This window comes from Lissotriton helveticus, chromosome 3_1, assembly GCF_964261635.1.
Source record: "Lissotriton helveticus chromosome 3_1, aLisHel1.1, whole genome shotgun sequence".
Taxonomy (NCBI): Eukaryota; Metazoa; Chordata; class Amphibia; order Caudata; family Salamandridae; genus Lissotriton; species Lissotriton helveticus.
This window is the reverse complement of record NC_136061.1, coordinates 1,732,757,562-1,732,776,363: the sequence shown is the minus strand read 5'-3', so window position 1 is coordinate 1,732,776,363 and position 18,802 is coordinate 1,732,757,562.

The following is an 18,802-nucleotide window of genomic DNA, read 5'->3' as shown; positions in this document are numbered from 1 at the left end:
GGTTCTCATTTAGCATCTTGACTCTGCCAGGATCTGGGCTTGTGCCTTTGTCTGAGACAACATGCCCATAGAATTGCAATTGATGTCAGTGGCATTTACACTTTTCTCCAATTTAATGTCAAGTTTACATTTTGTACAACTTGACATGTAGGAAATACGTTTTTGTTGTAAACAAAGAAGTGTCAAATACCAGATGTCATTGGTCTAATTTAGTATGTTGATTATTAGTCTGATCATCCTAACATACAGCTCTCTCTATCGACCATGTACTGAAGCACAGTTTCTTGTATTGGAAGAGACCTAGGTGAACTGTGAAAGTCGTCACATAGCAAGGGTCTTTAGGGAATTCAAGCAGGTTATAGCCTTTGTTGTGGTCCAACTTCATCAGAAGTGTAAACATGTAATTTAAGTGGGATCAATGATGACGTTCTTGCTCTATAATGATGACCATATATATTGGGTATTTCTGACGTGTGAGAGTGGAGCCAAAATTACCCTACTCCAGTGTTGTCGTCACTCTGGGACTTGTCTTCCTCATTCTGAGCACTTAAATGTATTATTTAAGGTGATGAGGGCATCGCTCTTTGGTGTTGGAAGTACATCAGAGCACAGTTGGTTATACATTGTGTACAGTGAACATTCCGGATGCAGGCATTTTTTGAGGCTCATCTCGCCTCCGTTGCTGTTACTGTAGATTCTAGGTTTCTTTGTAGCCAGTTGTGGAATCCAGGTCCCCCATTAGAAGTAGCACTACATGGGTCAAGGAATATCTCCTCTTTATTATTTAGCACAAGCTAGAGGTGTTCATCTATATATATATAAAAACGAATGTATGTCTGTCTGTCTGTCTGTCTGTCTGTCTGTTTGTCCTTTATGCATTACTACACCATTCATCCGATCGCCATGACACTTTGGGAAGTTGTTGAGTACACTCCCGTGAAGGTTTCTGCCATAACATTTTTAAAATATCGGCGCCCCAGGGCCCTCATAATCTTTCGAATACTGATGTACGCACCAGACGGAAAAACAACAAATCGTGTATCCAAAAGCACTCGAATAAATAAATAGAATTAAAACACCATTCATCCGATCGCCATGAAACTTTGGGAAGTTGTTGACTACACTCCCGCGAAGGTTTCTGGCATACATTTTTTTTAAACATCGGCCCCCCCAGGGTCTTCATAATTTCTCAAATACTGATGTACGCACAAGACTGAAAAACAAAAAATCGGGTATCCACAAGCACTCGAATAAATAAAGAGAATTAAAACAGCATTCATCCGATCGCCAGGAAACTCTGGGAAGTTGTTGAGTACACTCCCGCGAAGGTTTCTGGCATAATTTTCTTTAAAATATCGGCCCACTAGGGCCCTCATAATCTTTCGAATACTGATGTACGCACTAGACGGAAAAACAAAACATCGTGTATCCACAAGCACTCGAATAAATAAATAGAATTAAAACGACACTTTGAAATGTTTTCCATATTAAAATGAATAAGTTTCAATAAAAATGACACAATGTGAATGTTATCATAACGAGTTTCCTTGAATTTCCTTTCTTCGGAGATCGCAGCAACGCGCAACGGGTAAGCTAGTAGTATATATATAAACAATAATCCAAATGAACAACACATTTAGTTTAACTTTCTACAACTCTCATTATACATATGTAGACTGATATATAATAATTGGAATGGAACTATATTGGTTACAGTTCCACACCTAAAATATTTTACCTGGAGCTTCACACAATCCCCTCGACTGAAGGGCCCCTGACCTATTATTCTATTTTGTCCTTTTAGGAAATTGTTTCAGGTGTCAGTTGATGTGATGCTCTCTCAGGATGTCCAGTGGCACGGACAGGAAAACATGATGGGGCGTTACCCAGAAACCCATTTTTTCCCCTTGCCCCGGCCTCTATAGCGCTATACAAACAAATGATGGATGGAATGCTGAATAAATCATACATTCACCCCAAGTCAAGAGATCTGGGTTAAATCCATTGTTCATTGCTCACCATGCCACCCCAGTTTAGACCCAGCCATATGCAAATCAGTCATGACCCTGTGCCTCCTGGGAACAGTCCAGACTGAACTGCCAAGCCCGGTCCTCCCTGGACCAGAAACAAGCATCCTAGGACTGGTTTCTGGGTATTACCCTTCATCAGCCAGGCTAGCTTGAATCCAGTGGCACCGTGAGTAAGGGACCCACGTCTGGGCATACCCATCGCACTTAGGGTGAAAAGTGCTACGCAAACAAATCATGGACGGAATGCTGAATAAATCCTACATTCACTCCCAGTCAAGAGATCTGGGTTAAATCCATCATTCTTTTGCTCACCATGCCACCAAAGTTTAGCCTCAGCCATATGCAAATCATTCTTGACCTTGTGCCTAATGGGAACAGTCCAGACCAAACTGCCAAGCCAGGTCCTCCCTGGACCGGAAACAAGCATCCTGGGACCGGTTTCTGGGTATTATCTTCCATCAGCTTGGCTAGCTTGAATCCAGTGGCACAGTGAGCAAGGGACCCAAGTCTGGGCATACCCATCATACTTAGGGTGGAAAGCGCTACGCAAACAAATGATGGACGGAATGCTGAATACATCATACATTCCATAGCCGCATGCAGTCTTTTATTTTGGAGAAAAAAACTGAAAACTTGTCTTCTACCAATTGCCTGCTTAATTGGATTGTATTGTGCTACTGTATCACTCCAGCTCCAAGAAGCTTTGGTGTATGTGGAAAGACAAATCCAGACGGAGGAGAAAGGGTAAACATGGGGAGAGAGAGAAGCATAGAATTGAAATATGATAGAAGATAGAGAGAAAAGAGAACATGCACCCACTGGTAGAGGGGAAGAGAAAGAGTAAAGGCGGAGAGAAAGAGTAAAAGCGGAGAGCAAGAGCAATCAGGATGGGGTTAAAGAGAGCAAACACGTGAAGAAAGCGGTCAGAGAGAAAAATAGGGGAAAGGAATTCAGTGATGGTGAAATGGGGTAAATGGAAAGGAGATGAAAGAACAATGTAAGAGTAGAAAAAGAAAGGGGGGAAACTAGAGAAAGCAAAAGGGTATGCAGAGAGAGTATTAAAGAGAGTGCCAGAGAGTAAATCTGCTTAGAGGGAGACAAGAGGTTTTAAAGGAAGCATGTATAGAGAGAAAAGAGAAGAGAGAGCTATGTTGTAAATGAAGTAATGTCTCTCAAGGCAGGTGCCTTTGACCCCAGAGACTCCTCATTCTCTTTTTCTGTAAGCAGTCTATAAAAGACTCCATTATGTGCTTGTCATCTGTCCTAAAGACAAAGTACCAATTTTAAGTTCTTCTCAAGGGTCTGCCCCCAGAAGTTCTTCTTGGCTCTAGCAATCTCCTCTCTGATAAATCTTCGAGAGTATCTGGGATCTTGTGAGATCTCGCTATTCCATGATCATGATCATGCAACATATCGAATCCCGGCGGCCATCTTATATGCTGCTTCCATTTTAAGTCCATCTGGTGCGCTGATGCTTTGCCTCCAAGAAAACACATTTCCCTCCCTCTTTACCCACAACTCTCTCTTTGCTGATCTCCGGTACTTTGGCTTGAGATTCCAGACTTTGAGATTCAGCTGCTACTTACTCTGGTATTGTGAATCTGTAAAATAAGCATAAATGAATAGACGAGTGTCTGAAGTCTAGTTATGTTTTGTTCCTGTTTAATATTTTACCTCGGAAAAAAGTGTAACATACGGAGACTCATTATTGGATCACAATTTAATACCTTTTCTAATGGCATAAAAAGAACAATCTGAGAAATCCAATTATAACTGGTCATCAATCCTGAGATCTATTCATTTCTGGTGAAAACTTGAAAAAAAAATGTAATTTTGGAACTCTAACCAATACGGTTCCATGCCAATTATATTAGTCTACATACATAGAATGAGAATTCTAAAAAAGTTAGACTAAATGTGTTGTTCTTTTGAATTATTGTTTTTATTGCTTCTTACTTTTTGTTTAGAATCAGATAACCCCTATTCCTAGAAGAACATGTTCTAAAAGAAACCTTGCCTGGAAAAGCACGGTGTTCTATAGGTGGGCAAATGAACATAAGCAGGGAAGGCTGTACACATAACTTTTATGGATGACAATGGCTTTGTGAATTGTTACGTTTGTGTTATATTTCGTCTATGGAGGGTTCACTGTTTATCTGCTGTAGTAACAGTTGGAACGGACACGCAGATGGCTCTCTGACTTGCAGCATCTTGTGTCATTGAGCTAAAGGTGTGCTATCTGTGATGATGCACACATATCAGGTGATAATTGTCGGGTAAGCTTGGGTGTAGCTGCCGACTGATCAAAGGAACTGACTCATCTCCTTCTACAGTAGGACCTTGAAAGATTACTCACTTATTTGCCCTAAGACACAAGACTCTCCAAATCTCCAAATGAGTGAGGAGCCATTCATGAACTCCTTCATTTTCTTATGCTCTCAATCACTTGTTTAGAATGCTGTCCCATCACCAACTCATCACCAACTCACTCCGCTCTCATAAATCAAACTATTGTATAGTTTGTCTTACCTTTCTGCAAAAAAGGATGGCCTATCATAGCCTATCAACAAATGACTAAAACAACTATTTGGAGTTTCTAGATCTCCTTTGAGATGTGTGGGTGCTTGTATGTAAGGGTCTAGGCTAGGGAATTCCACTGTGTCATTTCTGTATCCTTTTGGAATATATACACAATTTATATATTCAAATTTATGCGAAACTACGCTGCTAATGAGGTAGGGAAAAGCACCCTACTCCCTAACATGTGCAAACTCTCCACCAGCACACGCTATCCTCTAATATCAAATAACAATCAAGGATTAACAGTAGTACTCTTCTTTTATGTTCTTTATTGTTCCTTTGACCAAGTGTATAACTCCTTGGCTTTAAAAAGCCAACACGTGTTTCGTCGCACAGAAGGGAAATTTGTCCCGCGACTTCCTCAGGGCCATAATCTTTTTCCAAAGTTCCTTCCAGTCAGTTGTAATTCTGTCCCACACTTTCAAATTTATCGGTTATCGGCAATCTTATATTTGTGCCGGTCCAGCTCCCAATTATGATGTGGTCTATCTGTTATGTCTATATTTTATTAATTGAAGGCTCCACGAGTATGGAGAAAACTATCACCTCCATACCCGTTTCATTACATCGAGTCAATCCTAGTGTGGCTCGCAGTTTCTCTTCTCCCGCCAATCTGAACCCAAAACCCATTGTCATTTCAGAAATCAAATACCTGAGCATTGCAAATTGATGGAAATTGATGCTTTATTATTAGCTGATCAGTGTCAAATAACTATCACCACCAAAGCACACAGATTTATAAACTGGAAACCATATGCCTCTCCAGCTGAGCACCCACAGCAGGCAAAGACAGCCATTTAAGGGGGAGCTGGTTGGACATCAAATTGAGTAAGATGAGTCACACACGTGAATCAGACTTTTATGATGTGAAAAAAGCATCCTTAATGAAATAGGTGTGCATTACAAAGGCTTTACATATCCCTGACAAATGCCTTACAGGCTAAACATGGGACTCACTAGACATCAATGAGTATCTAACACCCAGAGACCAATGCCCCTCAATACATTTCCTCTGTAAAACCTCTCCATCTCTGTTCAATGTTAACCTCCTTTATGCCTCAAAGGGCAACAGCTTTCAACCAAACTTATTTAAACTGACCATAACCATTTTCAAACTCCCCCTGTCTCCACTGTACTTTTCTCCCCCACACACAAGCTGATCCCTCCAACCAGTAAAGAGACCAACTGTGAATGCACCCTAAGCCTAAAAACCATACAATCTGTTACCGAAAACAACCTCTTTTTAAGGGGAGGTTTGCTTTCCTACTCCTCCTTCACCTCCCTCCTAATCCTTATCTCAATCAATTTTCTCCCAGCAATGATGCCAACGTGTCTCTCAACTCTATCAGATACAACTCCGTAGTGTCGGTACCCATAAAACCAAGCACACATCATCATCCCTAAATTCGTGCTTGGTGCACTCTGCCTACCCTTCGTTTTTCTTCTCTCTATTTACTTTACGATGTGCTCCGTCAATTACTGCCTGCTTAACCACCTCAAACCACAATTGCCTTGGTATCAAGTATGTCCAGAGCACTGTTATGCCTGCTCAAAACAGTCAAGTCTATTTGATATCTCTCTTCATCTTTTTTTTGCCAACCCATTTATTTGGCTGCATCAATTTATTCTCTACTATGTGTGCAACCAACACATTGAGACAATTTCTTCCTTTTAACAACTTCGCCAATGTCAGCAACAATTCCTTCAATTTATACCTCTATTTCCTCCACAACTGAATATGCAACATTGCCCAACTGCTTGCCATAACGCCTCTTCTCATGTGAGTGCTGCCCATTTCTGGAAGGAGTGCCCACAAATTCATATTAGCACACGCATCGATGCTGGGCCTGAAACAGAACCAAGGCAAACCACATCAAAGAATATTTCTCATCTATTACAATCCACCCAGGCTGCATGCATCTACTAGAACAATGTGAGGGCAATCTCCCATTAATCCTATCACTTCCTCTGTACAGCCCCTCTCACTAGCTTCTGTGGCAGCAACAATCTAAAAGGAATGCATCCTAAAAACTAATAGCTGCAAATGCAACTTCACTAAAACCAATCCCAGAGCCTTCAGAAGCTGAACACTCGTCAAAAGAGATCCTTTAACACACATGTTTTATTCCCTGAGACATATCCCTTTGTCTCCAAATATTTGCCACCTCCTCATGGGGCAGACAACAGCCACTAAGTATCTTGGCATGCATACCTACATGCCGACACCTCATTAATCTGTCTTACTTGTACTACCAGCCCTGCAACCCAAAAAACTTAAAAGAATACCCATGAAATTGTTAATCCAAAAAGAGCTGTCTCACCTTCATCGCCATAGACTGCCAACAATTCCGCCACCAATCAATCCAACAGATCAACCATAATATGCTGCCTCATCTGCTTCCTAACTCTGCCCTCTCTAGACTAACTCTATAACATACCCCAACCCATCTCACCTGCCATAGGGCCATAACCACACCATAACGTACCATTAAACACCATGCCTACCAACTTCCTTGCAATGGTAACTGCAGACGAACCTTTGTCTATCACATCCATGATAAAATTGACCACATCATCCCACTGCACAGCCTGCGAACCCTCACCCTTATTACACTGCATGCCCCGGACACTAAAAAAATCCATCCATGTGTGTTAATAAGATTGCCTTGTAGAGACCATGGTGACTGCTCAATCAGTTTCATCACCCTCATCAAATATCTTCCAATGGTTGATTGGCATTGCCTTTTCCTTCCACTCTGCCTCGGAAGCAAGCAACTAGAATCTCAACCAATTATAATGAGACAATGCCTCTCCATTATCATCACGAGATAATAGTAACAATGTATGCCATTATTATCTCATGATGTACTCAAAATATAATATTGTACTGCAACCAACCAAGATAAAATATTCCCATCAGTTTTAACACTTCAACATCGCCCAATGGCTAACTGTTCTCCATATGATTTACTGACAAGTTGGTAACATTGAAAGCTACCTTCTTATTCTTGAAGTATCTGCCCCACAACACCAGATCCTCTGCCAATTGGGAAAAACTCCAACAATGCAATGCTTCTTCCTTTTTGTAACCATTTCTCCAGCCTTAAGACACCATTTCCCCTGCCAGGAAAAACCAAAGCCATACCCAACTGCTACATCAGAATAAATCTGTATAGTCTGGGTCACCAATGTTCTGCAGCTACGCTCCTCTGAAATGCCTCAAAGAGGTCGTAAGATGTTACAACGCAGGTAAATACACTGCATACCTTTGCCACACTTTTTAGCACGCATGTTTTTACAGCGAATATGCATTTACAACGCATGCGAATACCATGCATTGTTTTTACATATCAAAACAATGTATTTGTGGGGGGAGACCTCCCACCCCCCAATCTTACCTTAAATGCATGGTATTGGCATGCGTTGTACATGCATATTCACGGTAAAAATATGCGTGCTAAAATATGCGGTGTTAAGGCACAACAAAGTAAAAACCTGTTTTCCCTCAAAGAGGCTTGCTAAAACAGTAGCTGTTAACCTTCCTCTGTAAAGGGACAACCTCCAGCCCCCTTTTACTCTACACATCGCTTGTCGAAGCGTTCGTGAGTCACCATTGCTATTCCTACACTCCTTTCACTTACCCTGTTAGGCCCCCATTCTTCTTACCCAACTCCGTCCCCACTGCCTAGTCGCTACCCCCACCGCTATTCACTTTCCAGTTCCCTCACCTCTGACACCAACCTAGAAGCCCACTCAGCCTTCTCCTTCTTTCTTGCTGCCAGGCCATTTCCCTCTGTCGCCATGCAACTTCAAGCCAAAACCCTGTTTCTCAGCCAACATTCTGTCCCACTGCCAAGCCTGAGAAGTGCTCCTCACGCTCATCTGTGTAGCCGTGCCCCTTCCATCAGCCCCTGCCTTTCCAGTAGCACCAGGGCCGGCTTCAGAGCAGTCCGCCTGGTGCGGCCGCACTGGACACTGACCTGGAGGGGGGCACTGACTGGAGGGAGGGCGCTGTGTTTAGCATAACTTAAGATTTAAAAGCACCTGATGCAGAGTTCCTTGTGGTCCAGCTTTCAGGCAGCAATGAAAATGTCAAGATAACTCTGGTGATTAATGTTCCTGTTAGAGAAAAATAGAGATCAAAGTTTTGTCTAGTGGCAGCATTGACTCACTATAAAGTAGTGCTGAGGGTTAATATGCCTGTTGCAAAGAATAGATCTGTATTTTATGTAGATAGTTGAGTGGATTAGTAAAGCCAGCCTTTACCAGTGCTTTAAAACAAATGAAATGTATGTGAGAGAAGGGCTATGAAAAGATGAGGGGTACTTTTGCCGTGTGGTCGTGAGGGAATCCGAGGAGGAAGTCATGGGGAGGAGCGCAAAAAATGATTGTCGCACCACCTGCGCTGAAGCCAGCCCTGAGTAGCACCGCACGCCCCCTTGTGGGACTGGACCAACCACATACTCTGGCGTCCCCCCGCAGTCCTGGCCAATTGCAGTCTGTCTGCAAAAACTCGACTGCCCCCACACCTGCAGCTAAACTCGTGGCTACCTATTTGCCTTTCTTTTAGCTGTCTGACAGGCTGCTGCAGACGGTCACCCTGGGTGTGCCGGCTGAGCTCCTGCACTCCACACCTGCTCCTTCCACCCCTATTCAGACCGCACCTTCTTTGATTTCAAACAGTGTGCCAAAACTGGGGCTGTCACCCCGCCGCCGATGGTCATACTGGTGGAGTACCCAAGGACACTGGGTACCAGTAGGTCTCCTCTGCCGGCATCCTTAGCAACCAAAAAAGCCTCTATCACTGTTCTTACTTTTTCCCACATCATTTCATCCTAACGACTTCCTCTTCCACAAAAACCTACTAGGCACCAAGCTATCTAACTAACTGTTTGCCCTCTACTAACATAATTCTCCAAAAAACACTACCTCTCGTCACAGAAATCCGACTCACTAAAATTGCTCAAGTCAAGAAGTACTAATGGCGATGAAACACATGTACAACCAGAGACTATCTGATCTTTCTCATCTGCTAGTTCAAGATGGCAGACAGAACTTCATGTAGGTGAGAGAAGGATACAAAGTCACATGCTCACGTTTAGGGACAGCTACATCCCATACCGGCTTAGATTGTACCAGCACTATGTTTGACAGTACTTGAGACGCTGACTGAACGGGCAATATCAGACTGCAAACCTAAACACAGCTATTTTCCGTGCACTTACAGAGTGAAATGTGGAAATATACGCATTGCTTATCAAGGGGCACCATTGCTTCCCTTTGCAAACAACAGTCGCAAATAAGAACAACTCTATAGAAGTTCAAAGAGCTTAACATCTGCCTTTTCTATGATATACACACTCCCTTCTCTTACTCCCTTAAACCGCATGATACCAATGAGAAATCAGAGGACCCCATCTTTTCACTAGTTCACCCTTTCGTTTACGCTTTTAACACATATTTAAAGCCTGCGATGCCCCCCTTGTTTCATACAGGGTCGGTGCACATAACATACCGAAAGGACTCTTGGGGCCTAAATAGTTGTATTATGATTCTCCAACACAGTGTTGTCTGTCTAAACATCTTTTGGTTTTTTTGCAGACAATATCTGCGTGACCGGTACCCAGAACCTGAAAATGCCAACACACGACCAGGCTAAATGCATAAAGACCGCGTCAGCCTGACCACAGCGCACACAGCATGCACTGTCACGCAGGCCACACTTGTATAATTGACTCAGAGTGTAATAACATCCTTGATGAGAAGAAAGGTTGAACTGGTTCTGCTAGACTCCACAACGTTGACCTGCTGTTTACATGCAAACTTCTGCCCTGGACACTTAAGTTACTGAATGAGTTTGGCTACTAGTTAAATGAACGCATCTCCTGTGCCAAATCACCGCCTGTTTTACTAATGAGTTAGTGTCACACTCGGAAGTGAAGCTTCTTGCATGGATGGAGTGTGTTTTTGTGCTTTCCCCTTCAGATCATGTAGTGTTGCTAAAGAAGATCCAGAGGGGAGCGTGGCCAGTCCCACTCTTGGCCACTCTCTGCAACCACAAGACAGAGACCTAACGTGGGTCTTTGTCTTGTGAAGCATCCTTGTATAGGTGGTCCAGTCGAAATGCCAGTTGGCAGCAGCTGATTCATCTAATTGCCACTAGAGGGAGGTCAGGGAGAGCGAGGTCCTGCAGCCTTGCTTCATTTGGAGATGAGCAGGAAGTATTCTAATCCCGTTAAGTCAAGGTCTGGAACCGAAAATGGTTACAAGAGTATTTGATAGGACAAGGTAAACTTGGAAACCTTGTAGGTTTCTCGAGTAAATAGAAGAGTGGACATTTTAGTAGTCCTTATCACAACCAAATATACGGTTCTATTTTCCATATAAGTGAACCTATTTCTGACCCTGTCTAAAACTGAAATTTGTAACTTAAAGTTATGTTACGTTATGTTATTTGAATTTGTAGCTTGCACAGAAACTCCGAGGATTGTCCTGGCGTAAACCTTGAGGAATGCGGGGAAACTGATTAAAAGAAAAGGAATGTTTTCAGATATTTTTAAAAAAAAAGTCGGGTCCTGAATGCTACGGAGAGCGAAAGAAAGCGAATTCCTAGCCAGACAGGCCCTCAAGGCAAGGGAGCTGCTGCCCATCCTTTGCAGGCGAAAGCGGATAGCATGAACTAGTAGTCGAGAAACAGTGCGCAATTGTCTAGATGGGGTGTAGAGCATAAAACGTTTCCACAAATAGATAGAACCGGAAGCATGCATGTCACAGGCTTTGAACTAAACTTGTTTGGCCACGGACAACCAGTGAAGTATACGCAGATGCTGTCTTACACTGCTTCGGATGGAGATGTTAAAAAGATCCCTGGCCGTCACATTCTGGACTACCTGTAGTTTGTTAAGCAAGTAGTCCGGTAAGCCAATGTACAAAGCATTGGCATAATCAATACGCGAAAGAATTAGGGCTTGGGTGACCGCGTTTCTTTAGCAGCCCTAGGAAGAAGTGATAAAAATGTCCTAGGGATTTGAGTATCCCGAAACAGTTCCCGGCAAGCCTCTTGATCTGGGTGGAGAAAGAAAGATTCTCTTCAATGCAGATCCCCAGATTCTTGGCGGGTTGCCCCGTTGAGGCCGGCAAAGAATAATCAGCCAGCCAAAGTGCTTCTTCAAACTGAGGGGGTAAGCTTCCATGGAGGAGCATTTCAGATTTGTCCTCATTGCATTTAAGCCAGGAAGTGGAACACTCTGATTTTCCCCAAGTAAACAAAAGCTGAGTATCATCGGCATATGCCATAATTTTAGCTCCAAGATCCTCCGCCAACTGAACCAAGGGCGTAACATAGATGTTAAAAAGAAGGGGGCTCAGAGAGGAACCGTGTGGAACCCCCATAGATACCATCTGCGGTGAGGAAGCAAACGAGGGGAGCCATACCTGTTGCGTCTGACCCTCCAGAAATAATTGAAGCCATATCAGCAAGTCAGGCAAGCAACATAGTATGGGGAACAGTATCGAATGCTGCCGTGAGGTCCAGCAAAATCAGAGCTGCCCGTCCGCCAGCATCCAAGGAATCCCAAAAAGCCTCTGAAACTTTTACTAGAGCAGACTCGGTACTGTGAGAGACCCTGAACCCAGATTGGGCCAGGTGTAATAGGCCCAAGCTTTCGATAAAGTCAGTAAGCTGTTTATTCACAACTTTTTTACAGACTTTTGCCACACTGGGCAAAAGGGAAATGGGACGATAGCTCACTGGGTTCAGCGGCTCTAGCAATGTTTTTTTTAGTAGTGGCAAAATCTTGGCCTGTTTCCACGCAGGCAGAACAAAAGCCTCCTGGATGGACATATTAATGAGTCTGTTAACTTCTAGATTAACTGTCTCTGCTACTGACACCAGAAGTATGGCTGCACAGGGGTCAGACGGAGAGCCTGATTTCAAGGCCTTTGGGACCCTAAGTGAGTCAGGCAAATCGATGGGTGTAAAGGCAACCAAAGTGGGAGAAGAAGCAGGCCGAGCCACTGGAGGCAAGCACATGGCCATGGCCTTGTTGTAAGTAGTGAATGATGCCTGTATAGTGCGGATTTTATCAATAAAAAAACTTCAGAATTTTACGCACCAGGCGTTTGAGGAAGGAAGAATTGCGCTTTTGGGGCCAGAAAACTCTGAACAATGGTAAAAATGTCCTTGGAGTTATTCCTCGCTAGATCAATGCAGGCAGTGTAATAAAGGCTTTTAGCATGGTCTATAGGAGTATAATAGATTTTTCGAGTTTTCCTAAGCGTTAACTTCGCCAGAGGGCAGAATTCCCTACGCCAACCTTGCTCCAATTTCTTACATTGCTGCTTTAATTCTTTGAGTTCGGGCGTGAACCAGGGCTTTGAAGAAGAGTCCCTGGACCGCCTATGGAGGGGCGTAGCGGAAAGAAGATCCATTGCTTGCAAGATCGAGCTGGTGAAGCCCCCTCTAGGTCAGTAGAAAAATCAGGCTTTGAATCAGCCAGGGCCTATTAAGAATTAGTGGGTCAATCTTGGCAAAGGCAGAGCCTTGACTTGACCGGCTCGGTATATTAATGCCATCTGCCACCCAGGTCAAATAAGACAAGTAATGGTCAGACCAGGGCACTGGAAGGGGATCTTCTACCATAATGGGGAAATTAGAACAAATGGGGTCGAGAGTTTGACCACAAAGATGCGTTGGTAGGCTAACCCATTGAGTACGTTGGGCGAGGTTCAGTGAATCTGAAATTCCAGAGTGTCCCCATCATCTGCCTGGTCTAGGTGTATATTCAGATCCCCAAAGAGAATATAGTGAGTGAACCGTAGTGCACGGGGGACAATAACTTCCTCCAGTGCTTTAAGAAAAGCCCCTGCCGGCCCCGCGGGCCTGTAAATAAGGGTACCTCCCAAAGAAAAATGTGCAGAGATGCAGATACTAAAGTCCAGAGCTTCACACTCTTCCAACGATAAAACCTCACCACAGTGGAAGGCCCACTTATCTCTATATGTAACTGCCACCCCTCCCCCTCTCCCGCCTTTGCGGTCGGCTACAGAGATCCTATAACCATCTGGATTGGCCATCGTAACTATAGGATTAGAAAATTCGTTTAACCATGTCTCAGTGTTAAACAAGAGGTCAACCGGTTTGTCAGAGAGGTAGTCAAATGTGTCTTGGTAGTGCTTCCTTAATGAACGGTTGTTAATCATAGCTGCCGGATAAAGGGCCCCTTCTTACCAATGCCAGAAGAAATGCTGTGCCGGGCGGAGCCAACTGAACCGGAACCCAAACAGTAGCCGCATTTTGGGCAGGCAGTAGTAGGAAGCACTGACACACCGCATCTTTTTGAATCGGAGCAGGGGCAATGACAAAGTAACCGCAATTGATCGCTGCTATAGAACTGCAGGCTCTCAGATTGGGGGGCAGATGGGGCAGCGTGGCTGGCGCTGGCCGCTTCCGGGCGCAGACAGGCTTGCCTTAGGAGCGCCAGCGGCACGTCCACGCAGCGTGCATATTTATGGGGAAATCCCTTAGAAAACTAGAAAGTGCACTGACCAAAATGGCACCCCCAGCTATCGACCGGTAAAGACCAGGAAGTGGTAGCCGGTTTGGATTCCCCCAACTCCCGTGAGTGTGTATGGCGAATGAAACAGAGCCCCCCTAATGCAGTACTAGGCATCAAATTCATACAGTGCAAATGTGCCACAGTAAAATTCCCACAGTTCGGTATAATGGATAAAAATAGTTTTGAAACGTTCAAAATTGTTAGCAGCAACAATATTAGAGTGCAAAATAGGCAAGGAACAGCGTGCAAATGAGCAAAGCGACACAAAGAGCAAACCCCTCAAAAGCGGCAGTAAGTGTTGATCTGCCAATACCTGCCTCTTATAAAGGCATCAAAGACATTCTAATTGTGTTCTTAATTTAGATCCCTTGTTTAAATCAGCATGGTTTCTCGTTGAGCACACCTTCTTGAGTTCTTGTTAGGAATCTTCCCCAAAAATCTAAATAAGGTACCGGCTCGCCTCTGCTTAGGAGCTATAAAGGGGTTGCAGGATATTCCAATGTGTTGTTTCTTAGTGCATAATCATTTTTTCGTTCTTCAACTAGCAAAAGTAGTCCTCTGCTTAAGATTGTGATTCTCAAGCGGTCATGATCTGTGAATGTAGGCCCCATCATTTGTAGGCACATGGGCCTTTTTTGCGGCTGCACTTTTTAAAATGCATAAAATTAACTCAACGTTTTTCCGAGTTAGTGCATGCGTTGCTGACAGCGCAGTTTGGAAACAATGAGTACTGCCTGCATCACTTCCAGCTCAGCTGTCCGTAGCACATACATTAAGTTATAGAAATCATGAATCAAATATAATCATTTTAAAAAATACAGTCACATTAGTTTCACAGCTGTGATTTGCGTGAACGGACAACTTCATGATAGGAACCAAGGTGGTTTTATATTCCAAATAGCATGAAAAAAAGTTAAAACTTGCCTTAGAACTGAAAGTTTTCAAAAAGTACATGAGAAAAGTTAAACAAATAAATGTCTCTGGCAAAGATTCATCATGCTGAATACCGTCATACCTTCGTCTGCAATACCAGCAGCAGTGTTGGCAACAGCGGTGGTGCATAGGAAGGTTCTTCTCTTAGTAAGCAGCGCCTGCATGCTGAGAGTAAGGGGCAATAGGCGCTATGCCCCCGCAGGTCTTCATCGGCGGCCTCTGCATTGCACCAATGGAGCACCTGGGTCACTTTCTCTTCAGTTTTAGAGTTGCAGCTCCCATGGCAAACATGGATCTCCTGCTTGAAACAGCAGAAGCAGCGGAAACAATAGAGAGGCTCACCATAAATAAGAAAGAGCAATATTGACTAGCTGCTAAAATGCTTCTTTCATCCAAACCCAGCGCTGTAAGTGGTATGAAAAGGTGTGGGGGAGTGGGTGGTCTATAAAAGGAGCATGCCCAGGGACGCATAACTAGGAATACTTCCCAAAAGACGTGGCCTAAATAATTAATGACTTAAAAGATGTGCCAATAAATCCTCGGCTTTACGCAGTGTACTCCTGATCAGTATATGTGTGCCTCTCCGTGAGGTTTCTGTTATTGCATCTAGATCTATAGAACAACATCAGACTGAAACCTGTTGACTTTACCAATGGTTGTTAGTAGTATGAGCTAAATAAGTGCAAAGAATGATATAGTTGTGAACAACGGAAACGTTTAAATTCTGAAAAACAACACTGTGCATTAAACATTTCTAAGGAAAGAAGAGTGGTCTTCGAAGTGCCTCATTCACTCCCATTCTCACGTTCACACCAGTTTCGTCTGCATCTCTCACTCCGCTAAACTCTTACACATATTCCTCCCCACATCTTTCTAAAATTGGCTATCTACATATCTCACTCATTATCTCTTTACACTTCCACACCATCTTTGAACTCTCTCCTTATGCATGTACTTCCTTTCATCTCCTCCACTTCACCACCATCTGTCCAAGCAAAACTCACCCACTCACCTGTAAGCCCTACACTTACTTTTCCTTTGATGCTGTCAGTATTGTGACACCTGTGTACCTCCTTCACACGCTTTCCCATAGAACCGTAATTACATTTAGTGCATAACTGAGCATCGCTCTGTGGGCTCTGCAGATAGGGGCGGCTTTAGGCTCATGGCGGCCCTGGGCAGGGAGCCTAGGTAGGGCGCCCCCGGAGGAACGCAGAGGCCGGTGAAGAGGGGGGGTCAGGGTGTTTGGAAGTGGAACAGAGCCGGAGGCCGGCAAATCCCTGCTGGTGGCCGCCACACAAATATGTATCCATCCTCAGAGGATTATTACATTAAGGATAAATATTGGTGTGGCGGCCCCTGGGGTTTGGCGGCCCTGTGCAGGTGCACAGCTTGCACATGCCTAAGGCCGCCCCTGCTGCAGAGAAGCCAAGGATTGAATGAGCGCGTATTCTAAACACCTTTATGACCCACTGACTGGCACTCACTGCCTTTGGCTTCATCTCCAATGTGTGTCAAAAAAAGAGAAAAGAACACAGACTTACCTTCTGACGCATTGTCATTCGGTTTTCTGGTAGGCTCCAACGTGGGACCCAGCAGCAAACTCCCCTAACGAATCCAGGTGCTGCTCTCACCAGCATGAGACCAGAGCCAGGATTGGAGGAGGGGCCTCGCTAAGAGCTCCTAAGAGCACTGGAGACCTGCGCTTTCTCTAAGCTAGCTGTCTAAGACAGCTAGGTTAGAGAACTTTAATATGCGCATGTCTGGTTGGCCATCACAAGATCACCGGCCAAAGAGACGTGCATTTTAAAGTGCACAGCTCCCCACTGCTGCCACTCGGCATGGCAGCACTGGCCCCGTCCTGTCACTCAGTTCAGGACCCGTCGATTGCTGAAAAAGAAAACAGTAATAAATAAACTTTATTACCATTTTATTTTTTAACTCTGGCCTGGGGATTTGTTAGTGGGGCAACGCTCCTCCACTGAAATGGATAAGCTGCTCCTTGTGACCCTCCTTCTTGCGAGGTTAGTGAAAACTCTACTGCTCCTAAACAACTGCTCCTGTGGGGCAGCCTTCCTTGCATACCCCCACTAGGGAGGCGGAAAACTACCCAATTTGCTTTTGAGTAACTGTAGTGTCGTGAGGGGTCCCCAAGGACTGTGCTGTGGAGGGACAAGGGAGGAGACTCTGGGCCCCGGAAGTGATTCACTACTTCCGGGCCCATCCACCTATCAGACACTCCCACGGGGTCAGCCCAACCCCACTGGCTAAATATCAGGAGCTGGCAAGCTGCACGGTGGACGCGCTTGTCTACAGGTATCTTGCTGAACCTAGTTGCACGCCGATTTAGGGCGCTCTGAACTTTTTAATCACGTAGACTTTCTTTGGCTTTTAAACTACCCGCGCTGTAACCTTTACCTTTGCTTGCGCGTTTGTACCGCCGTCATCGCCTCCACAGTCCTCGGTCCACCATCAAGCCTTTGGATTGCTGTGGAGGGACAAAGGAGGAGATTCTGGGCCCCGGAAGTGATTCACTACTTCCGGGCCCATCCGCCTATCAGACGCTCCTATCAGACACGCCCATTGGCCGCATAACCCTTATTTAACAGATGCCATACAAGTCGCACAGCAGACGAGCGCAGCGGGCGCGCCAAAGGCAAGCCCGTCTGTGCCCGTCCGCGCCCGGCCGGGACCTAGGACCCCTCCCCCTGCGCGATTCACTTTCACCTACACCTCTGCTGAGCTAAGGAACCTTCGGGGTCCTTGGACTATCATCAGTGAACTTTGTGAAAGCCTCGCCACCACCGGAATCCTGTCTTTGTCCCCTTATATTCCCCCTGTACCCTTGACGGTCCTCAGAATTTCCCTATCATAACCACTCACCCTGCCTCGACCCCTTCCAAACTTTCTATTTTTTATCTAAATACCTGTTCATTAGCCAAACATCAGGTCGAGATTTTCCATCTACTCGACACCCTCCACCCAGACATCCTGTTTCTCTCTGAAACCTGGCTATCGTCAGAGTCCACACCAGATATTCTGGCTGCCCTCCCCGATAACTTTTATATTCTCCAGGCTAATCGACCAGACGGGAAGACTGGGGGAGGAGTTGCTGCCATCATTGCTCATCCTCACATTTTTACCTCCCTCACTATCCCCAACACTCCGCTGGCTGAGATTCTCGCAGTCACTTTGCACTCCAAAAATTTTCAATTGGCATGTGTTCTTTGCTACCGCCCACCCAACCCTTCCTTAAATTTTGTCCAATTTTTTAGCAATCTTGTCGCAGATCTTGTAATTAATCATGCCAAGCTCCTCATCATACTGGCCACACAATCCCCTTGAGAACTCCTGCTCTAGACAGTTTGGGGATCTGCTTTCATGGCTAAACTTCTCAGAACTCATTACAGTAGCTACCCATATTAAAGGGCATACCCTGGACCAGGCCTGGAGCCTCAATTTAGACATTCTTGAGCTTCAGGTATCCCCCTGTGCCTGGTTCGATCACTACTCTGTCTATCTCTCTACCAGCCTTCCGGCTACTATATCTACACACTCAGTTGCCCCCACCATGATCAGAAACTGGAAGCATGTAGATATTCCTTCCATTTGCTCCAATCTCACTTCCACCCTCTCAGCTTTTCCTGATCTTTCGGATTCCCAATGTTCGCCACATGCCCAAGCAGACGCTCTCTCCTCCTG